This window comes from Podarcis bocagei, assembly GCF_964188305.1.
Source record: "Podarcis bocagei genome assembly, chromosome: W".
Taxonomy (NCBI): Eukaryota; Metazoa; Chordata; class Lepidosauria; order Squamata; family Lacertidae; genus Podarcis; species Podarcis bocagei.
In genome coordinates, this window is record NC_138131.1 from 91,817,834 (window position 1) to 91,843,699 (window position 25,866).

Sequence of the window (25,866 nt, forward strand, 5' to 3'; positions counted from 1 at the left end):
AAGGATAGAGAAAGGATTTTGCCAAGAACCAAGGCAGACCCCCTGTCTCACCAAGGAGGGCTATCTAGTCCCCCTCCCCAATTACCTGACCCTGGCATAGCCCAAACGTGTTCAAAGTTCATCAGAATCTCTCCCTCTGAAACAAGCTATTTACACCTGCTTCCTGACACTGTGTCACAATGGAATTATTTGGAGGTGGGTCTACCCAAAGGGGCAAGTCACCTCTGTGGCCTGTGAGTCCACCCTCACTCTTTGAGTAAACAAACTGGAGGTGTGCCATGAGAATACTCAGAGTGACGAATCCCAAGACTGAACTGTGGGGCTCTGGGTTTGTCGGTGGTGACCAGCTCCGCATTGTAGTCAGGGGGTCCTGGTGTATAGTTCTTGCTGGAGGAAGCAAACCTTTGGGAGATGCTGTAGGATGGCTGGTGGCACAGGTAAACATCTGGTTCAGGTATGGTATTCATTGCCGGGCCAGGCCCTCTCACCAGGTCTTTAGCATAGCCCCACACAGAGGCACTGGATGCCATTGAGAGGCAGGGAGCTGCAGGTTTGACAGGCAGCTTTGGACCCAGTGTCTGTGGAAGGGTGTATTGGTTGGGTGCTGGGTTTGGGCTGCTCACCCAGTAGTGCGTTCGAAGGCCCATAGTGTACGCTGGTGCATTCGACTCTTCAAGTGGGTGTATCTTCTCCACGTAGTACTCATTTGGGGCAGGCGTACAAGATATAACGGCAAGCCAAGAGCAGATAGGAGGTGACACCCCTCACTTGGTGCTCCCCACTGTCGAGCATGTGGATAAACCTGTGGATACTGTTGGGAATCAAGCCTTTATCAGGAGAAACTGGCAACTCTCCAGGCACCTGGCTTGATCTCCTGATGACCTCCCTGTCTGCATTGCTAGGTCGCGATAGGCGATCCTTCTCAGCGTGAGAAGAACACACCCCTCTTTCCTGCCCCCCCCCGGCAGGGGAAAGAGATAGACAGAAACTTATTTACATGCCTTTATTTCTGTCTTTGCAGCGTTACAGAAAAACACGACTGCTCTCTTCAAACTCCAACAGCCGAGAGACAAACTCCACCTGTACTTCCTGTACAGCTCATATTACACTCTCAGCTAATTCCGGCGCCCTCTGCACTGTGAATTGACTGTCCCTCTGTTTCCCATGGAACAGTCCCAACATTCCCATTATGTTTTGCTTTCAAGCTACCAGCTCGCGGCCGCATTGCTTCTATATCGTAACATACTCCCCCATATGAATCAATGTGCGCTGCGAGCAAAGCGTGATCCAGAGAAGAAAACAAACAGTTGTTATACATATAACACTCCCCTGTTGTTTCAGTTCCACCCTTGGAACTACCCGCCACTGGTTTCCCCAGTGTACCTCTCTGGTAGTCTGACTTCCAAGGAATGAGTGCATCTGCATTACCTTGGCTAGGGAATGTAGTGTTACACTTAGCAACTCCCTGTTGTGTCTTTGTCTCTGACTTAGACACAGCTTCAACCTGTCTTGACTTGTCAACAATAGTAACACATGCAACAGCTAAGTTAGCAAACTCTTTTGAATACCTCTTGGGTGGTACACCCTTTGTAACTCTCTCAGACCTACGTATGAGGTGCTGATCCTCTTTGCTCACTGGTTCAGTCTCAGGACTCTTTGGAGAACCAGTTCCAATAGTAAACAGTGGTTCATCCTTCATTTGTGAAGGTCTAGCCATTGTGTGAGATTTCCTCTCAATGACTGTGTCAACTGAGCTCTTTGAGCTATCACTGTCACTCTGAGTACCACTGTAATCAGTAAAATCATCATCAACATCTGAATTGTCCTCAGTGGGAAATGTGTGAACAATTACTCTCTCCTGTTCAGGAGCACTCTCTAGAAATTTTCTGAGAATCACCTGACCAGATTCAGACAAAATTACTCTGTAGAGACCCTTTTCATAACCCACAAAAATGCCTCTAGCATTCTTTACTCCACCTGGAGCTTCTGTCTTCACATGAGACCCAAAAACCTTAAAATGGGCAACAAAAGGTTTTCTACGGAACAGCTTCTCAAAAGGAGAACTTCCCAAATCTTTTGAAACCTTTCTCAATCAAGACTAACAATAACACAATATCGACTCCGCCCAATACTCATGTGGCAAATGTGAACTCAGCAATTGTGCCTTCATGCCATTTTACAATTCTTTGTTCACTTGCACACAGACACTTCTGTTCCATGCTTCTGCAGAAACAGCAGTCTTGTGCCTTATCCCTTTCTTATCCAGGAAATCCTGAAAATCCTGTAAAAGAAAAACTGGCTTTTCATCTGTGAAAAGACAATCAATGTTAGCATTATGAACATTCTTAACCTTGTCACAAAATTCTTTAAACCTTTCTAAGGCTTCTTGTGGTTTCTGCAATATATATACCCACACATAATGAGAGAAATAATCCACACACACAAGATAATATCTTGCATTGCCTCTAGATGGTGCTAGAGGACCAATCACATCAGCATACACTCGCTGAAAAGCTTTGATTACTTGCGTCGTCTTCTGGACGTTTTTCTACACACCTGCGAAAGAAATCATGTTAGATTCAGATGCATTACAATTTATGCAATCATTTTGAATAAAAGTCAACAAATACAGCCCATCTTTCTCTCTGGCAGAAAGATACAGCTCTCCATCTTTGAAGATTTTGCAGCTTTCTCTATCATAGGACAAAGTCAGTCCTTTCTTTGTGATCTGCGAAACACTCAGCAGATTGAACTTTACATCAGGAACCAAATACACATTGTTTATAGTCAAGTTCAGACTTTCAAGATGCACAGTTCCAAACCCGGTCGCTTTCAGCTCCTGGCCATTGGCCTGTTTCACAGTGAAGCTTTGCTTCTTAAATGTTGAAAACAGATCTCTGTGCGATGTCATGTGCTGTGTGCATCCCGTGTCAAGAACAAAAGCGTTCTCCGTTGAAAATGCGGCTTTTGTTGACAGCAATGCTTTTGCAGGTTTCTTTCCTTTTTAAAAAAAAAATTATTAGAGTTTCCAATTTTTACAAACAAAAAGAAAAAAGAACAAAAAACCCAAAAACACATAAATTTCACAGCTTATTTTCTCATAACATCTTTCCCCGACCTCCTCATACCTCCCCTTCTTGTATATCCAATTCAGATTATTCATACAGCAAATCCTTATCTCAAAGCATTACAGCTTAAAAAGAAAAAGAAGAAAAAAACACTTTATTTTCTTAGATTATTATAACTTTGAATAAAAGAAAACCATTTTATCAAATTCCTTTTACCATTACAGCTGAAAACCGCTTAATTTCAATCCAACATCATTCAACATTCCTTAATTTTGCAATATTTTTGTAAATAGTCCTTAAATTTTTCCCAATCTTCCTCTGCCGACTCTTCTCCCTGGTCACGGATTCTGCCAGCCATTTCTGCCAGTCCCATACAGTCAATCAGCTTCATCTGCCATTCTCCCAAAGTGGGCAAATCTTGCGTCTTCTAATACTTTGCAATAAGTATTCTTGCTGCTGTCGTTGCATACATAAAAAAAGTTCTGTCCTTCTTTGGCACCAATTGGCCAGGAGAAAGGCCTCTGTTTTTTTCAGGAAGGTATACTTAAATACCTTTTTCAGTTCATTATATATCATCTCCCAGAAAGCCTTAATCTCTGGGCACGTCCACCAAAGGTGAAAGAATGTACCTTCCATTTCTTTACATTTCCAACATTTGTTATCGGGCAAATGATAGATAGATTTTTGCGAGCTTGACTGGGGTCATGTACCACCTGTAAATCATTTTCATAATATTTTCTCTTAAGACATTACATGCCGTAAATTTCATTCTGGTGGTCCACAACTGTTCCCAGTCAGCAAAATTAATATTATGTCCAACATCTTGTGCCCATTTAATCATGACAGATTTAACCGTTTCATCCTGAGTATTCCATTTCAACAGCAAGTTATACATTTTTGACAAAAATCTTGGTTTTGGGTTCTAACAGTTCTGTTTCCAGTTTAGTATTTTCCACCTGGAAGCCAACTTTTTTATCCAAATTGTAGGCCTCCATTATCTGATAATAATGGAGCCAATCTCTCACTTTACTTTTTAATTTCTCGAAACTCTGTAATTTCAGTTTATCTCCTTCTTGTTCCGAAATTTCCCAATATTTCGGCCATTTGGCCTCCATATTGAGCTTTTTCTGGGCCTTTGCTTCCATCGGTGACAACCACCTTGGGGTTTTATTTTCAAGTAAATCTTTATATCTTATCCAGACATTAAACAATGCTCTTCTGACAATATGATTTTTAAATGCTTTATGTGCTTTAACCTTGTCATACCACAAGTATGCATGCCACCCAAAAACGTTATTAAAACCTTCTAAATCCAAAATGTCTGTGTTCTCAAGAAGCAGCCATTCTTTCAGCCAGCAAAATGCCGCTGATTCATAGTAGAGTTTAAAGTCTGGCAGGGCAAATCCACCTCTATCCTTTGCATCAGTTAATATTTTAAATTTTATTCTGGGCTTCTTGCCCTGCCAGACAAATCTAGAAATGTCTCTCTGCCACTTCTTGAAACAGTCCATTTTGTCCAAAATTTGCAATGATTGAAACAAAAATAACATTCTTGGCAATACATTCATCTTTATAACAGCAATTCGACCTAACAAGGAAAGCTTCAAGTTTGACCAAATTTCTAAATCTTTTTTAACTTCCGTCCAGCATTTTTCATAGTTATCTTTAAACAAATTTCCATTTTTAGCTGTCATATTAATCCCCAAGTATTTCACTTTCTTAACCACAGTCAAACCTGTTTCATTCTGGAACTTCTCTCTTTCCAATGATGTTAAGTTTTTCTCCAAAACCTTAGTTTTTAATTTGTTCAATTTAAATCCTGCCACCTGACCAAACTCTTGAATTAATTCTAATACTCTTTTGGTACTAGACTCTGGCTCCTGTAACGTCAAAACTAGGTTACCTGCAAATGCTCTCAATTTATATTGTTTAGCTCCGACCTGTATACCTTTAACCTGCCGGTCTCTTCCGATCATATTGAGCAGAACCTCCAGGACCGATATAAAAAGCAATGGGGAAATTGGGCACCCCTGTCGTGTTCCTTTTTCTATCTTAAATTGTTCCGTAACCACATTATTTACAATTAATTTAGCCTTTTGTTCAGAATATATTGCACCTATACCATTTTCAAAACCTTGGCCTACCCCCATACCCTGCAAGTTCTTTTTCATAAAACTCCAAGATATATTATCAAAGGCTTTCTCTGCATCCACGAATATCAAAACTGCTTTAGTGTTTATATTCACTTCTAACTTTTCCAAAATGTCAATTACGTTCCTCAGATTATCAGATAAATGTCTTCCCGGCAGAAAACCCGCTTGGTCCTTATGAATCTCTTCAATCAGTACTTTTTTCAGCCTCTTAGCCAAAATATCAGCAAAAATTTTGTAATCCACATTTAATAAGGATATGGGACGGTAGTTCTTAAGTTGAGTCTTTTCAGTCTCTGTTTTCGGTATAAGTGGTTCCTCTTCATCCTGGAGAAGAGTGACTAGTGGGGTGCCACAGGGTTCTGTCTTGGGCCCGGTCTTATTCAACATCTTTATCAACGACTTGGATGATGGACTCAAGGGCATCCTGATCAAATTTGCAGATGACACCAAACTGGGAGGGGTGGCTAACACCCCAGAGGACAGGATCACACTTCAAAACGACCTTGACAGATTAGAGAACTGGGCCAAAACAAACAAGATGAACTTTAACAGGGAGAAATGTAAAGTATTGCACTTGGGCAAAAAAAAATGAGAGGCACAAATACAAGATGGGGGACACCTGGCTTGAGAGCAGTACATGTGAAAAGGATCTAGGAGTCTTGGTTGACCACAAACTTGACATGAGCCAACAGTGTGACGCGACAGCTAAAAAAGCCAATGCAATTCTGGGCTGCATCAATAGGAGTATAGCATCTAGATCAAGGGAAGTAATAGCGCCACTGTATTCTGCTCTGGTCAGACCTCACCTGGAGTACTGTGTCCAGTTCTGGGCACCACAGTTCAAGAAGGACACTGACAAACTGGAACGTGTCCAGAGGAGGGCAACCAAAATGGTCAAAGGCCTGGAAACGATGCCTTATGAGGAACGGCTAAGGGAGCTGGGCATGTTTAGCCTGGAGAAGAGGAGGTTAAGGGGTGATATGATAGCCATGTTCAAATATATAAAAGGATGTCACATAGAGGAGGGAGAAAGGTTGTTTTCTGCTGCTCCAGAGAAGCGGACACGGAGCAATGGATCCAAACTACAAGAAAGAAGATTCCACCTAAACATTAGGAAGAACTTCCTGACAGTAAGAGCTGTTCGACAGTGGAATTTGCTGCCAAGGAGTGTGGTGGAGTCTCCTTCTTTGGAGGTCTTTAAGCAGAGGCTTGACAACCATATGTCAGGAGTGCTCTGATGGTGTTTCCTGCTTGGCAGGGGGTTGGACTCAATGGCCCTTGTGGTCTCTTTCAACTCTATGATTCTATGATTCTATGAAATTTTGGTAGCAATTTCTCCTTTGCATATATCACCAAGCCTCTCTTTTTAACTTTGTCATACGAAATAAATTCTTGTCCCAATCTCTTATTAATAAGCATTTTCCTGTGTAGCCTCATTACATGTGTTTCTTTTAAACAAATCAAGTCCAATTGTTCTTTCCTTAATACATGAAAAACAGATTTCCTCTTCCGAGGGGAATTCAGTCCATTACAATTCCAGGTTAAAAGTTGCAGAGCCATGGTAAGTTACTTAGCTTTCCCTCCAACTGCACCGAGTTGTTGTTGTCTTTCCCTGGGCCCGGGAATCCAAATGACAAGTTTGCTATGTCTAGAATTCCTTTTCCTGATGCAGTCAGCTCCTCTCCTGATTCCACTTCTTTCTGTAAGTCCTCCTCGTGATCTTTCAGAAACTTGTCTTTATCATTCACTGTCCTTATTCTTATTTTCCTTCCTTTGTATTTAAAAGATAAACCTTGGGGAAATTCCCACCTGAAGAGTATTTTATTTCTTCTAAGTAGGCCGACAAGATCTTTATAATAAGCCCTTATATCCAAAATGTGTTTAGGTATATCCTTGAAGGACTCAACAAATGAGTCTTCAATTTCCAAGGTTCTTTGGTAGTGCAGATTCAAGATTTTATCTCTTTCTTCTTTTGTTCTTAAGGTGATCAAACAATCTCTTGCTCTGTTCTTTCCTTGTCTTTTGCTGAGTCTAAATGCACTCACTATCTTGAATTCATCTTTCCCCAGGTCTTGTAGTCAAAAGTCTGTGAATTCCTTTGTAAGGAAGTCTATCAAGTTGTCTTTCTCACTTTCAGGTACTGCTCTAATTCTTAGGTTTCTCTCCTTTCTTTGTAATTCAATCATAGAGAGTGTCAGGTCGTGATCCTCTAATTTCTTATATACCGGTGGTATCTTCTCTTGAACAGCAGTTGCAATATCCTTAGCTTCCTCTGCAATCTGTCGAGTCGAGGCTGATTCCTCTAATAGTTTTTCAATGGACTGTGTATTGGAGTTCACCTTGTTCCCCAGTTCATTAATACTTGGAGTGTTCAAATCTATTTTTGCTGAGGCCCCAGCTACTTGTTTATTTGTCTCTGCAACCTGTTTGGCTAATTTTTCCAAAGATGCATCAATTTTGCCAAGTGCCTGAGCCAATAGCTCTTCAGATGACATAGCTTTTGATTTTACTTGCGAAGCAGCAGCTCCTACTGTGCCTGCCGCTCCAGATGTTGAGGCCCTTCTCTGAAAAGTAATATCAGTCTTGTATTGTCTGCCGGATCTGGTAGTTTTATCCTGTATGCCACTCACCAGCTCTATCTTCCCTTTCCCATCTGCCATAACAAGCCCAAGGTCAGTCACACGCTTGGTGAGTTTGTTTTGCAAAGTAATTTTCCAGAGCTTGGTAACTTGATGACAAAATAGTTGTTACAACGTAGTCTCCTCTAGGGGGACACCCTTCCAACTTCACTATGCAACTGTTAAAAACAAGTATAGTTCTTAAAAGTTCCAATATCCCTCAAAAGCCAGAGTTTCAATGCTTTTAGAAAAGTTTCAGTGTCTCTAAAAAGTTACTTTATAGTCAAAGGCAGATCTATAAACACTGTATCTTTCTCAAAGTGTCAATATTCTTTACCCTTAACATGCAGACAATTCTTCCCACTGGTCGACCTTCCCTGTCATAGGCAGTCCGTTCCCAGATTTCCGAGACAGCAGAAATATGTTTACACCCTCTTTTCTTGCAGGTAAAATAATGCTTGGTTCTCCCCCCTCCACTCCTGCAAACCGGAGGGGAGTCGTCTTTTTTGGTGCTGGATTTGACCTTTAAAAGTCGTCTTTCAGGGTTACAGCTTTACAGTCTCTTTACTTTAATCTATTTACAAGTCGGAAGAGGCAGCCTTCCTGTTTGTGCCTTTCCCGTTTCGGTGCCAAATTAACTAAATTTTTCTTCCAATTACTTGCTTACTCCTACTCACGGGTAGTTGCTTTAGCTTCCAATTGTCCAGAAAGAAATCAGTGCTCTCCGCGCCACACACCCCCTTTCCGTTCCGGAGCCTTTAAAAAGGGGGGCGCAAACGGAGCCCGCCGAGTCTCCAAGTTCTCAGGCTTCCCCGCCTGAGATTTCTTCGGGTCCCGCTTCGCCGCAGCGGTCAGACCCTGTCCCCGTGGAGCCGATTCCCTCCGGAGCTCAGAGGGAATCCGCCATTTGTCGCTGGTGCTGACCGGAAGTCTTTTGCAGGTTTCACCTGGGACTTGGTACGACTTTTGCCTGACGCTTCAGGCTTTGCAGAGTTCCCCTTAGCTCCTTTGTGTTGACATGGCTTCTTACAATTCCGCTGAAGATGCCTAGTCTGTCCACAATTGAAACAATGGACAACATTCAAAGCAACAGCCTGTTCTTCACTAGCAATAGCAGTGGGGGTGTCAGAACTCCGAGCTTCTCTCCCCCTGTCTTTGACATCTATTGCAGCAAGGCGATCTTTCTCATTGAGAATCACGGCGCAGATTCTCTCCGTCGTGAGTTCTGCGGCAAGTAGAGAACCAAGCTGACTTGCAACCGTTTTATAATAATAATAATAATAATAATAATAATAATAATAATAATAATAATAATAATAATAATTTTTATTTATATCCCGCCCTCCCCAGCCGAAGCCGGGCTCAGGGCGGCTAACAACAATCAAATAATCAAACAGTAAAATAGTTACACAATCTAAAAATATTTCATTATAAAAATTAATTAAATCAAATTGAAGGCAACCAATTAAGCAAAATTATGTGCAGGTTGCCAGAGGAGGGAGTCAGGCTGCGCCCTGACCAAAGGCCTGGTGGAACAACTCTGTCTTGCAGGCCCTGCGGAAAGATGTCAGGTCCCGCAGGGCCCTAGTCTCTTGTGACAGAGCATTCCACCAGATTGGGGCCACAGCCGAGAAGGCCCTGGCTCTAGTTGAGGCCAGCCTAACCTCTCTGAGGCCTGGGACCTTGAGGATGTTATTATTGGCAGACTGTAGGTTTCTCTGTGGGGCATACCAGGAGAGGCGGTCCCGTAGGTACGAGGGTCCTAGGCCGTATAGGGCTTTAAAGGTTAAAACCAGCACTCTATAAACACTGTATCTTTCTCCTGTACTCCACCGGGAGCCAGTGCAGCTGGTATAGTACCGGGTGAATGTGATCTCGCAGCGAAGACCCCATAAGGAGTCTCGCCACGGCATTCTGCACCCGCTGGAGTTTCTGGGTCAGTCTCAAGGGCAGCCCCACGTAGAGCGAGTTACAATAATCCAGTCTGGAGGTGACCGTCGCATGGATCACAGTGGCTAGGTCAGGGCGAGAGAGATAAGGGGCCAACTGCTTAGCTTGGCGGAGATGAAAAAATGCCGCCTTTGTTATAGCTGTAATCTGCGCCTCCATGGAGAGGGAGGTATCGAAGATTACACCCAAACTCTTAACGGACGGTGCTGGCACTAATTGCACCCCCGCAAGAGATGGGAGTTGCCCCCTCAATCCCATATCGTCCCGCCCCAGCCAGAGGATCTCTGTCTTCGAAGGATTTAACTTCAACCGGCTCCCACGTAACCATCCAGCGACAGCTTCCAGACATCTGGTCAGTGTGTCTGGGGCCGAGTCAGGATGGCCATCCATCAACAGATAGAGTTGGGTGTCATCAGCATACTGATGGCAACCCAGCCCAAAACTCCGGACAAGCTGGGCGAGGGGGCGCATAAAGATGTTAAAAAGCATCGGGGAGAGAATCGCACCCTGAGGCACTCCACACACCAAGGAGTGGCGCGATGACAATTCCCCCCCAAGCGCCACCCTCTGTCCCCGACCAGAGAGAAACGAGCGCAGCCATTGAAGGACTGTGCCCTGGATCCCCACGTCGGCAAGGCGGTGGTCCAGGAGTTCGTGATCGACCATGTCAAAGGCTGCTGACAGATCTAGAAGAATCAGCAGCCCCGACCCGCCTCGATCCAGCTGCCTGCGGAGATCATCTGTTAGGGCGACCAGAGCCGTCTTGGTCCCATGACCAGCGCGGAAGCCGGACTGGAATGGATCCAAAGCAGATGTTTCATCCAGAAACCTACCAAGCTGTTCAGCAACCGCTCTCTCAATCACCTTACCCAGGAATGGAAGATTCGAGACCGGGCGGTAATTGGATAGATTTGAGGGATCTAATGATGTTTTCTTTAAGAGCGGACGCACCACCGCCTCCTTCAGTTCCCCTGGGAATATCCCGGTGCCAAGGGACAAATTGATGATATCCCCCAGGGGGGCCCGCACCTCGTCTGGACACGCTCTAATCAGCCATGACGGGCACGGGTCAAGAGGACAGGTGGTGGGCTTTCCAGCTTGGAGGAATCTGTCCACATCGGCTGGAGATATCCGGTCAAAGTGGTCCAATACTGGACCCGAGGACAGTCGAGGGGCCTCCAGTTCCTTTATTGTATCCAAATTGGCAGGGAGGTCATGGCGGAGCAACAGGACCTTCTCCGCAAAAAAGCTCGCAAATGCCTCACAGCTGTGTGTCAGATTGTTATTTAAATTTGGCTGTCCTTCAAGGGATGTTAAAGACCGAATTATACTAAATAATTGCGCCGGGCGAGAGCTAGCGGATGCAATGCAAGCCGAGAAGTAAGACTTCTTAGCGGCCTTCACTGCCATCTCATAGGTTTTCATAAAAACCCTATAAGATGTTCTTGAGGCTCCGTCACGGGCACCCCGCCATACTCGCTCTAGCCGTCTGAGGTCCCGCTTCATTTTCCGAAGCTCCTCGGTAAACCAGGGAGCCCGGTTTCTGCGGGGTCGTAGAGGGCGCTTAGGTGCAATCTCATCGATGGCTGCCAGGAGCTGGGTATTCCAGCCCTCAACAAGCTCAGTCAATGAGTCGCCAGGGGGAGAAAGGTCCCGCAAGGCTTGACGGAATCTATCAGGGTCCATCAGCCTCTGCGGGCGAGCCCAAATCGGCTCGCCACCTAAGCAGGGTGGGGGTGGAACATCAATCCTGGCTTTCAGAGCATAGTGATCAGACCATGGCACCTTCATCGAAGGAGACATGATCACATCTATACCGGCGCCAAAGATCAAATCCAGCGTGTGGCCTGCTTGATGTGTGGGGCCCGAAACAAACTGGGAGAGCCCTAGTGTCGCCATGGAAGACACCAGGTCCAGAGCCTGTGAGGAGGGAGTGGCATCAGCGTGGAAGTTGAAGTCTCCCAATACCAATAGGTTAGGGAACTCCAAGGCCCAGCCGGCCACCGCCTCCAACAGGCCTGACAGGGTGGCTGCTGGTACGCTAGGTGGTTGGTACACCAGCCAGACAGCCAAGCTCTCCTCGGAGCCCCACACTAGGCCAACACATTCAATGCCGGGGATCAATGGCGATGGTAGAGCCCTGAAAGAACAATCTTCCCGGATTAATACTGCCACCCCTCCCCCCCGGCCCACAGTCCGTGACTGGTGGAGGACGGAGAAACCCGGGGGCGGCATCTCTCGTAAGGTAACAGTTACCCCTTCGTGCACCCAGGTCTCCATCACACAAGCCAGGTCAACCCCCTGCGAGGTAAAGAAATCTCGCAGGGTAGCGCTTTTGTTGCCTATAGACCTGGCATTGCACAACACCAGTGAAGGAGGTGAGTAATCCTTGCTCACCCTACCCTCGTCCCTCGGGATGGGGCGCAGATTGGAAGGGGTACGAGCATATCCGTATCTCAATCCCCTTCGCCTATAACATCTGCCCCCACCTCCATACCTCCCTCGCCCCTCCACGGTAGCAATCCCAAGCCTCATACTAACCTCCATTTACAAATTAGAAAACAAAACAACCAAAACAATTATGCCCAAACAAAACCAATCCCCACCCCACTTGATGTCCAACCCCAAAAACAAAACAAGACGGAACAAACAAAAATACATAGATAAAAACCACCATTCACGGTGGTACAACAAAGTAAACAATAAAAACACCTTAAAATATATATAAACATCTTCAACATTTGCTGCAGCAGCACCAGTGTCCTTAAAGCTATTACGGGGGTGAGCCTGGGCCCCGCCCCCTAGGCCGGATGGAGTGAGCCTGAGGAGGGAGAGGCCTTCTCCGACACTCCGATGCAGCAGCAGCGATGTCCCAGACCCCAATGAGGCCTCTTAAAGCTGTGGCGAAGGTGAGCCTGGGCCCCGCCCCCTAGGCCGGATGGAGTGAGCCTGAGGAGGGAGAGGCCTTCTCCGACACTCCGATGCAGCAGCAGCGATGTCCCAGACCCCAATGAGGCCTCTTAAAGCTGTGGCGAAGGTGAGCCTGGGCCCCGCCCCCTAGGCCGGATGGAGTGAGCCTGAGGAGGGAGAGGCCTTCTCCGACACTCACGATGCAGCAGCATAAGTCCCATTAAGGCTGTTAATAATCATGAAGCAGAATATCTCTTCCTGTAGAGGGAAATTGCATTCCGCCATCTGCTGGCGTAAGAATTTCATCTCTGTCAGATGCGCTTGTACATCTCCATCTGGCACTAGCCTTAGATTGGTCAGCTTTTCAAAATGCAGCAACGCTGAAGAACCAGCATCTCTTTGATGTATTCTACGCAGCTGTCAGAGCCGCTTCCAGGTCCCAGCTCACAGAGGACCACGCTAGCCGGCAGTATTGTACAAACTTCTTTATTGAGCTACAGTTTCCATTTTCAAGCCGCAGCGCGCAGCTCTACGTCTTAGAAGCTAGACCGGCGAAGCTCCGTCTGAGTCTCCGCCTCCTGTACACCAACTTAATACTCTAGCCTTACTCCACCTCTTCCGTCTTTCCTTTCTCCTCTGGGTCCCTCTACCCCCCGTGGTCTCTTCCTTCCTGGACTCTTTTGACGCTGACCCCCCCGACTCTTCTCCCTCCTTGCGGCGGGCTTTAGGACCTGGCTCCCTATCCGGGCTGCTTACTGTGCCGCCTTCCTGTGCATTTGAACTTGGCGCGCGCGCGCAGCCTTCAACCTTCCTCTTGACCGTTTCCTCGCTCCCCGATGGAGGTGTGGCCAATCCTAACTCCTGCCCTCCCGCTTGCGGCGAGCCGCCAGATCCCGATACCTGGGACCCCTCCCCCCTACTGCGCTCTGGTGGGGAAGCTGGTCCCGATTTCCAACTTCTGCTCCCTGAGTCCCCTCTGGTCCCTTCTACCTGGGGTGTCCCCCTAGGCGCCCCCCTTGCTCTGACCACTGGCGCCCCTTTCTGTGAATCTTCCGACTCACTGGAAAGACTCGGAGATCTCGGGCCGCTGTCATCGCTCATATTACCTCCGGATTCCTCCCCCTCGCTCTCTGTTTCCTCCCTTTCCTGTGCCTCTGCTCCTGAACCCCTGACAGCAGCGTTTGCCAAATCTCACGCGCGCATTGCAAATTCTGAATATGCACGAGTTGATCATCTGAGATACAGAGAATTATGGCCATCCTGGCTCTCACATTCTGTGAATTCCAACCTGGCGTTGGTGCAGCAGGGATGGGGTTTTCAATCACCCCAAAAATCCTCTGATTCTGAAGCAGGGCTTTCATCTTTACAGACCATGAGGAATAATTGTCATTAGTCAGTGGAGGTGGGTAAGGTAAGCCTCCTCCCTTCTTGGCATCCATTTTGAATCCAAGCCTCAGCTCTCACTCTCGAGCCTGTAAAATTCCAAGAGTCTATTGGCTGTTTACTGCCTCACTTGGCAGTTAAACACAGGCTGTTTTGAAAGTCCTTTCAAGAGCAGTGAGATATTAGACAAAACAAACGCTGTTTACCAGCCTCTCACAGTCCCAGCCCCTCTTCCGTTGTTGGCCGGTAACTTTCCACTTTACTGACGTTTCGTTGCTTAGCAACTGGACATTCCAGGCTTATCAAGACTCAGGTATGCGAAATATGTGGCTCTCTTTCAGTGCTGGTTTCATCCAAAAGCAGACACTCAGTGAACCGAAGAATGTCTCAATTCGCGTTCACTCTCACAGCCATAAAATTAGCATACCTTAGGGGTTCCGTTGCTCAGCAAAAACACCTCCTCCGGTGCTTCCATCCGCACGCTACCATATCTTCCTTATCTCCTTGCAGAGGATGAAGTACGCTCCATCAACCTCTCTTGTTGCTTTCATGGATCAAAACCATCCTCTGCTACCAGATGTTGGGAATCAAGCCTTTATTAGGAGAAACTGGCAACTCTCTAGGCACCCGGCTTGATCTCCTGATGACCTCCCTGTCTGCATTCCCCAGCAGGATACAGGCTAGGTCGTGATAGGCGATCCTTCTCAGCGTGAGAAGAACACCCCCCCTCTTTCCTGCCCCCCCCCCAGGCAGGGGAAAGAGATAGACAGAAACGTATTTACATGCCTTTATTTCTGTCTTTGCAGCGTTACAGAAAAACACGACTGCTCTCTTCAAACTCCAACAGCCGAGAGACAAACTCCACCTGTACTTCCTGTACAGCTCATATTACGCTCTCAGCTAATTCCGGTGCTCTCTGCACTGTTAATTGACTGTCCCTCTGTTTCCCACGGAACAGTCCCAACATTCCCATTATGTTTTGCTTTCAAGCAAGGATATGGCAGCAGGGGGATCTGACACTCTTCTAGATCAAATGCTACAACAATTTGCAATTTTGAATAAGAAGGTTGATGACCAAACAGCAAAAATCGACTTAGCCACATCCTCAATTACTAAACTATCTGAACAAGTGGCTAAGCATTCACAAGAAATTGGGAATTTAAAAGACGCAACATCTGACCGGAAATTGGCCGAGGCTGCAAACGAAAAAGCAAGTCAAGCAATTCAGAAAGTGGATGAATTGAAAGGAGAGGTAAGGCCGCTACATAAACACATCACCGACCAGCAGGCCTACCTGTCTATGGTGGAACTGAGAAACAGGGAAAATAATTTAAGATTACGCTCTATCCCAGAGATTGAGAAAGAGGATTTGACCGGCTTTTTGACAGCAGAATTCTCTAAATTCTGGGGTATAGAGGAAGATACAGACTTTAAAATAACAACTGCATTCAGATTGGGAAGAGTTGTCAAGAAAGACAGGCCTAGAGATTGCTTGATCATCTTAAGGACCAAGCAGGAGAGAGACAAACTACTTGACCTACATTTTAATAAAGCACTTGAGATCCAGGACAGAAGAGCACAAATCTACAAGGATATTCCTAAACAACTACTAGATCTCAGATCTAACTATACTGATCTAGCTGGACTTCTGAGAAGCAACGGAATACCTTACAGGTGGGAGTTTCCACAAGGCCTATCATTCAACTACACAGGAAAGAAGATTAAAATCAGGACGAAAGAGGACAGCCAGAAGTTTCTACACGACCACGGAGAAGACCTGCAGAAAGGAGTAGCTGCTCCTTGGCCACCACCTGACTCTGGAAAAGAGCCAGCACCCTCGGATTTGGACAAGAAAGAAGACGCCCCATAAAGAGCAACAACAGATTGTTACAGGATGTCTCTGCAGCTGTATAGTTGGAACATTAATGGTGCAAATTCCCCGGAAAAACGCAAAAGGATTTTTCATATTTTGAAGAAGGAACATTTGGATATAATCTGTCTGCAAGAAACTCATGTGACTAGGCTTCACAGGAAAGTGTTAATAAACAAAAGATTAGGCCAAGAATTTATCTCATCAGACAGAGTTAAAAAGAGAGGAGTGGTGATCTATGCAAAAGAGAATTTATCACCAAAATTTCTGTTTAAAGATGAACAAGGAAGAATCCTGGCAATTGAAATACAAATCCAAGGAGAAAAAGTTTTGATCTTAGGAATCTACGCACCAAATGAGGGGAAATCAGAATTCTACAAGAAGCTTCATGAGACATTACTGGACTATCTGGACTATTCTAACATCATCATGATGGGAGACATGAATGGGGTGGTCTCTACCTATATGGACAAGTCACAGAACCAGAATCTGACTAAAGATGGAAGACTACCAAAAACTTTTTTCGAACTAACTGACAATATGGATTTGATTGACCTATGGAGGACGAGAAACCCCCTAGGTAAAGAAGGAACTTTCTTCTCTGAGGCTCACCTGTCATGGACAAGAATTGACCAAATTTGGACAACTAGAGGGCTGGCACCAGACCACAAGAGTAGAAATCTGCCCAAAGACCTGCTCCGACCACAACACTCTGAAAATGGAAATGAGATTTACCACTGCCGACTCCTTCAGATGGAAAATGAATGACAACCTGCTAAGAGACCAAGAGATTGTAAAGAAGGCCCAAAAAGCTTTAAAGGACTACTTTGAAATTAACCTCAACACCTCGGTGGAAAAAAGAATAATCTGGGACGCAAGTAAAGCTGTTATGAGAGGGTTTCTGATACAACAAAACACGATCAAGAAAAAATTCTGGAATGGGAAAAAGGACAAGATATTAGAGAAGATAAGAGATGGAGAGAAAAAATTAAGATTGAATCCAAAATCAAAAGAGACTCTAAGAGAAATTAAATTCCATCAGTCACAATATACGAAATTGATTAACCAAGAAGTGGAATGGAAAATCAAACAAATGAAACAAAGATCTTTCGAATCTGCGAATAAATGTGGGAAACTGCTAGCTTGGCAGTTGAAAAAGAGACAAAAACTAAATTATGTCACCAATTTAGAAGTTGAAGGAAAAAGTATTCAGAAACCGGGAGAAATTAGAAAGTGCTTCCAGAAATATTTTAAAAAACTGTACACCCAAGGGCCCGAGGAACTGACTGAGATAGAACAATTCTTGAAAGACAATGGCCTACCAGAACTATCTCAAGAGAAGAGATCAATCTTGAATTGTAAAATAACACAACAGGAAATTGAGGTTGCCATCCAGAATATGCAGCTAGGCAAATCTCCAGGCCCTGATGGACTTACCTCCAAGTACTACAGGATGTTAAAGGACTACTTGATACAACCATTACTGGAGGTTTGTAACCAGATTATGGGGGGAGGGAGGGCACCAGAAACGTGGAAAGAAGCATTCATCACATTGATACCCAAAGTGGAAACTGAAAAGACTCAACTTAAGAACTACCGTCCCATCTCACTCCTAAACGTGGATTACAAAATATTTGCAGATATTCTGGCAAACAGATTTTAAAAAGTATTAAATGAAGTAATTCATAAGGACCAAGCAGGTTTTCTCCCAGGTAGACATTTGTTTGATAACACTAGGAATATTATCGATATTCTGGAACTTTTACAAACAAATATTAACACTAAAGCAGTGTTAATTTTTATTGATGCGGAGAAGGCCTTTGACAATATTTCTTGGAAATTTATGAAGAAAAACTTGGAAGGGATGGGAGTGGGAAGGGGGTTTGAGAACGGAATAGAAGCAATCTATTCTGAACAAAAAGCTAAGTTGATAGTGAACAATGTGGTGACAGAAGAACTTCAGATTGAAAAAGGAACACGTCAGGGGTGCCCCCTTTCCCCTTTATTGTTTATTTCAGTCCTGGAGGTCTTGCTGAATATGATAAGGAAGGATCGGCAGGTACAAGGAATACGGGTCGGAGTGAAACAATATAAACTGAAAGCATTTGCAGATGACTTGGTTTTAACATTACAGGAGCCAGAATCTAGTACAAAAAGAGTTTTGGAATTGATCCAGAAATTTGGTCGGGTGGCGGGCTTTAAGTTGAACAAACAAAAAACTAAGGTGTTAGGGAAAAACTTGACAACCATTGAAACAGAGGGGTTTCAGAAGGAAACAGAACTAAATATTGTTAAAAAAGTGAAATACCTGGGGGTCAATCTCTCTTCCAAGAACTTGAATTTATTCAAAGATAATTATGAGAAATGTTGGTCAGAAGTTAAAAAAGATCTAGAAATTTGGTCAAGATTGAAATTATCCTTGTTAGGCCGAATTGCAGCTATAAAAATGAACGTTTTGCCAAAAATGTTGTTTTTGTTTCAAGCCTTGCAGATTGTGGACAGAGTGGAATGTTTTGGAAAGTGGCAGAGGGATATTTCTAAATTTGTTTGGCAGGGCAAAAAGCCCCGAATAAAGTTTAAAATATTAACTGATGCAAAGGAGAGAGGGGGGGTTTGCCCTGCCAGACTTAAGGTTATATTATGAAGCTGCGGCCTTCTGCTGGTTGAAAGATTGGATTTTGTTAGAAAACACTGATGTCCTAGATCTGGAAGGCTTTAATAATTCGCTAGGTTGGCATGCGTATTTGTGGTATGACAAGGCAAAAACATATGGAATGTTTAAAAACCATATTGTCAGAAAAGCAATATTTATGGTCTGGAAAAAATACAAAGACTTGTTAGAAAGCAAAACTCCGAGGTGGGTATCACCAATAGAGGCCAAGGCTCGGAAAAAACCTAATATGGAGGCCGGTTGGCCGAAATATTGGGAAATAATAGAAAACATTGGAGACAACTGGAGGTTGCAGAGCTTTGAAAAATTAAAGGGTAAAGTGCAAGACTGGCTTCATTATGCCCAAATTAATGAGGTTTTTAAGCTAGATAAAAAAACAGGATTCCAGGTGGAAAAATCGAAACTTGAGACAGAATTGTTAGAACCAAAGACCAAGCTATTATCGAGAATGTATAACTTGCTACTTAAATGGAACACTCAGGATGAGACAGTTAAATCAGCCATGATAAAATGGGCTCAGGACATTGGTTACAACATCATGTCTGAGGACTGGGAAAGGTTATGGACCACCGGTATGAAGTTTACGGCATGTAATGCCTTGAAAGAAAACATTATGAAAATGGTATACAGGTGGTACATGACCCCAGTCAAGCTTGCTAAGATTTACCATCTGTCCGATAATAAATGTTGGAAATGTAAGGAGGCTGAAGGGACGTTCTTTCATCTCTGGTGGACTTGCCCAAGAGTGAAGGCCTTCTGGGAAATGATTTACAACGAGTTAAAAAAGGTGTTTAAATACACCTTTCCTAAGAAACCAGAGGCATTCCTCCTGGGCATTGTCGGCCAGAAGGTGTTAAAGAAGGATAGAACTTTTTTCATGTATGCCACTACAGCAGCAAGGATCCTTATCGCCAAATATTGGAAGACTCAACATTTGCCCACACTGGAGGACTGGCAGACGCAATTGATGAACTACATGGAACTAGCTGAGATGACTGCCAGGATCCGAGATTTGGGAGAAGAAGCGATGGAAGAGGACTGGAAAAAATTTAAGGACTATTTGCAAAAGTATTATAAGTTATATGAACTGTGAGGTGCCGTATGATTTGGAAGGTCAGCCCCAGCAATGAGAGTGGATTATATAAGAAATTGGATAATATTCATGAAAGAATCAAAGTTTAAATGGGTAAAAACGACAATATGCTATATTTTTAGAGTAAATGGAAAATAAGGGATTTAAACTTAAAATTGCAATTGAAAGTACAAAGAAACACAAGAAACAAGGGTATAACTTGCTGATAATTTTTATTGTTAAGAATGCACCGGGCGGGAGATGCGGGGAAGTCCGTTGGAAATTTGAAATAAGTTGTTGAAATGGTTTGAATTTTCTGTTCTTTTTTCTTTCTATTTTCTATGTTCTTTCTTTTTTCTGTTGTAAAAAAAGTAATAAAAATTATTATAAAAAAAAAAGGAACAGTCCCAACATTCCCATTATGTTTTGCTTTCAAGCTACCAGCTCGCGGCCGCATTGCTTCTATATTGTAACAGATACATCATATCCTACAGGAGCACAGGAGGAGGCAGGAATGATGGATGTAAAATCTGACAGGTGAGAAACATTGAGGCTTAAAGAGAAGGAGCAATCTGCCATGCAGGGTTTGTTTGTTTTTTAAGTTGCTGTTTTACTTGCTAATGTTAGGAGTAAAAAAAACCCACTTATTGATCTATTAGTAGATCCCAAGCTTCCATTGATGTTTCTCAAACGAAAGGGAAAAGCATTCCCCATGTATTTGCTACAATACTCTGCTCCTCCTTGTAGATGACAAGCCTTGCATATTCTCTCTCTCTTTCTCTCTCTAAATTTGAGAATTCTATTTGTTCTTAAGCTGAATCATTTGTAAACTGTTGTGATTTTGAGGATGTTGGAGGAAGAGGCACTATCCTCCTTGCTTTGACTGAAAATCCCCCCCACTTTTAAAAATCATGGCATTGTCCTCCAATCTCCTCTTCTAGCAGCCTTTCCAACTAAGTTCATCACCTGTGGAGTTAAGAGTGCAGTGCTATTAATCTCTTCCATGACATCTTCCCTTGCAATTCACTGTCATTTACTGTTAATTCCATAGGTACCCTCCAGACTACTTCCTAGATTATGACTCTAAAGCAACATGACCCTCTTGTTTTCCCTTATGCTGTTTTTGGTGGCTCTCCTTTCTGTCCGTTCATCAGCCACATGCTCAACATCTTATGGTCCCTTGGCATCAGGAAGATGAGACTTCCAGCGTGATTGACCAGAATGCTGCAACATGATTGCTGGCAGGAGTGAGACCTTGTCAGCATATAACACCTGTGCTCAAAGATCTGCACTGGCTGCTGATTTGCTACCAGGCCAGGTTCAAGGTGTTACTATTGATATATATAGCACATGGAAGAACCCTTTGCCTAGAGGATTGCCCTCTGTAAAGTAGGACACTTAGACACCCTAATGGTAAAAAGTGTTTTTCAACCCAGTTGACTTGGTGGAACACCAATCAGGAAAACTATATTTCCCCCAGTTCCTTGAATGCCCCTTTATCCAGAGCAGCCCCACTCGGTCAAGGCCAATAGCTGGAAAGCAATAGGGATCACACACTCACATGGAATGAATGGAGGGATGGATGGGCGTCACAGACACTTTTAAACTACACTTTGATATCACCCCAGACAATCTCCCACATCAAACAGCCCACTTAGGTAAGGTCTCTGTACATAGCTGGTTTTCCTGTCTGGTTCTTGACACCCCCTACTCAGAAATATTTTTTTTATCAAAGAGTGAATAAACTTTTACAGCCTATGGACAACACTCCCATGCAGTCAACCTTCCAGGGCCTGCAAACCAGTGGGGCTGGGACAAACAGTGAGTGTGGCTGATAAAAAAAGAGGGTGAGGCCACCTGTCTCTTTTTCATATGCTTCTCTCTGTAGTGCCAGATCTAGGGCAGTGCAGGCTGTTCCCCTGCTCAGGGTGCTGAGCCAAGGGGGCATAAAATAATAATAATAGTAATAATAATATTGGTAGTAGCAATAATAATAGTAGTAATAATAATAATAATAATAATAATAATAATAATAATAATAATAATAATTAATACTTATATTCATGTGGGTACCTACTGAGAAACCCCATTAAAAAGCAACTGTACCAAAAGGAATTACTGTGGAAATAAAATATATTGGGGGAAGTGCCAAATTTTGTCCTCACTTAGAAAACCGTATTACCAAAGTCTACCCCTGCTCTCTGTCATTCATACACAAATCCACATGCATGCAGGTAAAAGGTAAATGTAAGGTAAAGGACCTTACATACATAGTCAAAGGCGTCTATGCGGTGTGGCGCTCATCTCACTTCAGGCTGAAGGAGCAGACAGCTTTCTGGGTCATGTGGCCAGCATTCTGGTGCACCGGGACACTGTGATAGAAGCCAGAGTGCATGGAAACGCCGTTTACCTTCCCCCTGGAGCAGTACCTATTTATCCACTTGCACAGGTATGCTTTCAAGCTGCGAGATTGGCAGAAGCTGGAACAGAGCAACAGGAGCTCACCCTGTCTCAGGGATTCGAACCACCAACCTTCTGCTCAGCAAGCCCAAGAGACTCAGTGGTTTAAGACCACAGCTCCACACATAATGCTCCCACACATCCATTTTCATGCATAACACACCTGCTCATTCACTCACACTCATTCTTTTTCATTCCCTCTCTTTCATGTTCAGGGATTGACCAACAAGCCTTCTTTGCACAAGGTGAGAAAGAAACATTTTCATCACAAAATTGCACAGATGCCACTCCAGCCCCATCTTGACCATCATAGTATCTCTCATCTTTCAACTTACATGCCCGCTTTCTGTCTTGCACCATGCGGAATGAAACTGGTCTCCATATCCCTAGACGGGAAATGCTTGGGTCCACATAGTAGCAGGGCCCAGGACTCTCCGTGATCGAGATCACTTGCAAAGGAAAGAAGAATTGTCTGCATGAGGCATGGTGTGGATTCTGAGCTATTTAGCTTGGTTGCAATGACTGACTTCCTATCCGATATCAATTAAAGGCACCCACTAGCTAGATAGCAGTGAATATGTTAAGCTCCGCCCCCCTGCACCTCCATTCCTGTTATCCTTCAACATGGCTTAAGTGTAGATCATCCTCTTCCCACTAAGGTCCACAGCTGTACAACTGAGAACCCTGATTTTTGTGCAACCATAATAATCAGCAGTATAAGACCCTCCAGCCCTTGCTGGACTACAACTCCTATCATTCTTGACCATGCTGACTGGGGCTGATGGGAGTTGTAGTCAAGAAACAACTACATTAGCCCCCTACATGCAGTGCCATTGATCCAGTTGGAATGGAAACTTTGGAAAGCCACCCAGCTCTTGATCATGGATCACCCAGGTCCCATCAACTGTGGCCCCGATAATTAGAGAGTCCCAAAAACACAGGTTGTCAATCTCTGTTCAAATGTTTTGCCAGCAAATTTAACAGTTGTTTAGCCAGCTTCACCCTGTGGGTCAGTTAATGCTGTTGGGAAAACCCAAATAACACAGAACCTAACTTGTCAGCATCTTACATCTTTCACTGGATTTCACACGCATTGTGTAGGCTGGCTCAGCATACTTGGTGAAGTCATGGTCCTTAATGCCAGTGAGAGGCTACCTACCATACTTCCCAGGTCCTGGCCCTGCAAGAGAACCACAAGGGGGGGAGGAATAAAATAATGGGAAGACAACCCGGAACCATTAGCATTTGCAGATTATGAGCTGCCACACTGGGTAAAAGGGCAAAATGGAATAATATATTGTGTTGAATAATATATTGAATAATATATTGGGTTTTGGAGCTACAGCTCTCTAGGTGTTGTTGTTGTTGTTTAGTAGTTTAGTCGTGTCCGACTCTTCGTGACCCCATGGACCAGAGCATGCTGGGCACTCCTGTCTTCCACTGCCTCCCGCAGTTTGATCAGACTCATGTTTGTAGCTTCGAGAACACTGTCCAACCATCTCATCCTCCGTCGTCCCCTTCTCCTTGTGCCCTCCATCTTTCCCAACATCAGGGTCTTTTCCAGGGAGTCTTCTCATGAGGTGGCCAAAGTATTGGAGCCTCAGCTTCACAATCTGTCCTTCCAGTGAGCACTCAGGGCTAATTTCCTTAAGAATGGATGTGTTTGATCTCCAGGTGTTGCTGCACTGCAACTCCCATCATCTCTGACCATTGAACCAGACTGGCTGGGGCTGATGGAAGTCCCACAACATACTTTTCTTCTCCCTCTGGTAAAATCTCGCTAGCCTTGGGCCAGGATATTTGCATTGCAATAGGAAGTGAGCATTACAAGGCACCTGAATTCTTCTGTGGCTCGGACTATAATTCAAGCCAGAGAAGATTTCCCATTTTACTCAACCACCTATGCTCTGCCTGTACTTTCCCAACCCCGTTCCTTCATCCCCTTTAAACAAGCGTTACCCTGGTAGGACAACAGCAGTGGTGACATACCAGCCACAGGAAAAGGAAAACAAAAGAAAAAAAAATATTATTAGCCTGACTCCCTCCTTTGGCAATCTTCACAGAACTCTAGCCCAATGGTTGCCATCAATTTGATTTGAATAAATTTTATAATGAAATGATTTTAGAATGTTGTATTATTTTATTGTTGTTAGCTGCCCTGAGCCCAGCTTCGGCTGGGGAGGGCGGGATATAAATAAAATTTATTATTTATTATTATTTATTAACAAGGAAATATGCACTGTCTCGCATGCTAGCAGTACTCTTGGAAGAAAGTTCTGATGGTGACTGAGAAATGTAGATCAGTTTCCTTCTTTGGTTTCCACAAGAACAAAAAAGGAACCCTGATGGATCAAGCCAGCCAGCCACCGAGTCCAGCATCCTGTTCTCACAGGGGCTAACCAGATGCCAGAGGGTCTTTCAACAATGCTGTTGAACACATCCAGACTGGCAAAGATATGGGTACCTCTGTATTCCTGATCTCCTTCTCTCTCTTGCCCCATCTATTCCCACAGCTCACCTTTATACTTGGCACTGATGGACGCATACTGCTTCTTGATGGCCGGCACTCTGGCTGGATGCTTAGAGATACCAGAAAGACAACTAACAGGCTGAGCTGCACCTTTGGCTCTGGAAGTCGGCATTGGAGTGTGCCCACTGCAGTGGGGAGTCGTATGTGTCACCAGTGCTCTGGGGAATGAAAGTAAATGAATGAATGCAAGTCCAACCTGCAATAAAATGTTGCACCATGGAGTGTTGCAGCTCAGGGTTCCAGCTACTCCGTTCTACCCCACCCCAAACAGTATTCAATTTCCACTAAGTATGCTAAGTTCACATTGGGCTATTTGGGGAGGGGGGAGTGTTCTCCTCTGAGGGATCTTATCCTATCCTATCCTATCCTATCCTATCCTATCCTATCCTATCCTATCTTCAAACCTTGCCGTTTTCTCCAGGCTTGCTGAGCCCTCCGTCTTGCACAGATGGTGCTGTTTTGGCCACATAAGGACCATAAGTGCTAAAAGAATGGAGATTGCTGCTTGTTTATGTGATTTAACGGCGTGTACCTAGGCCAGGGTAGCCAACATCCCAAGAGCTTGTTGGACTCCAACTCCCATCAGCCCCAGTCACCATGGGATGATGGGAGTTTTAGTCCAACAACAGACAGAGAAGAGCCCCTTTGCAGCCCCTGCACTGTAAGGGCTAAGGGAATGAGGGTGAATCCAGAGGTCTGTGTGCCTTTGTTTATTTAAACCAGGAATGGGAGCAGAATGAAGGGAGCACCACCTCCAGAGCATGAGACCAGGCCTGATCCCTCACCCTGAGCACTTTGGAGGGGGTGGGGAATAAAACTTAAATACAGGGCACAAAAACAATGCCTTTTGTCATCTCCTTGTAGTGGCATGGTCTGTGGGGCAGCATTTGGAGAATACAAACAATTTCTTCTGTGTCTTTCTAATTCTCTGGAGTTTCTAAGAGAGGTGGCAACTGGCCTTTGCATTGCTATGCTCCCTAACCCTAATCATGCTAATACACAGTAAACAAAGGTCTTAGGATTTCAGTTACCAATCAAAGTAGCAATTGGTTGTGTCAGTCACCCATACCGCTGATGCTGCTTCTCTGGATGGAATGGAAATCTGGATGTAGATTTCAATAAGGAGTGGGGATGTTACTCAGCTTTCCAATTCCTCCTCTACCCCCTCCTTTTTGGAACAT

General features: G+C 44.5%; 1 pseudogene across 1 annotated transcript; it reads right to left on the reverse strand.

Moving 5' to 3' along the window:
• Nucleotides 1-245: 245 nt before the first annotated feature.
• Nucleotides 246-25,866, reverse strand: LOC308578169 (protein CIMAP1C-like; annotated as a pseudogene). Its single transcript has 5 exons — nt 25,755-25,866; nt 24,674-24,843; nt 23,225-23,335; nt 22,501-22,604; nt 246-722 (listed from the first exon to the last, which is right to left on the reverse strand). The product of its transcript is annotated as a protein CIMAP1C-like (transcript).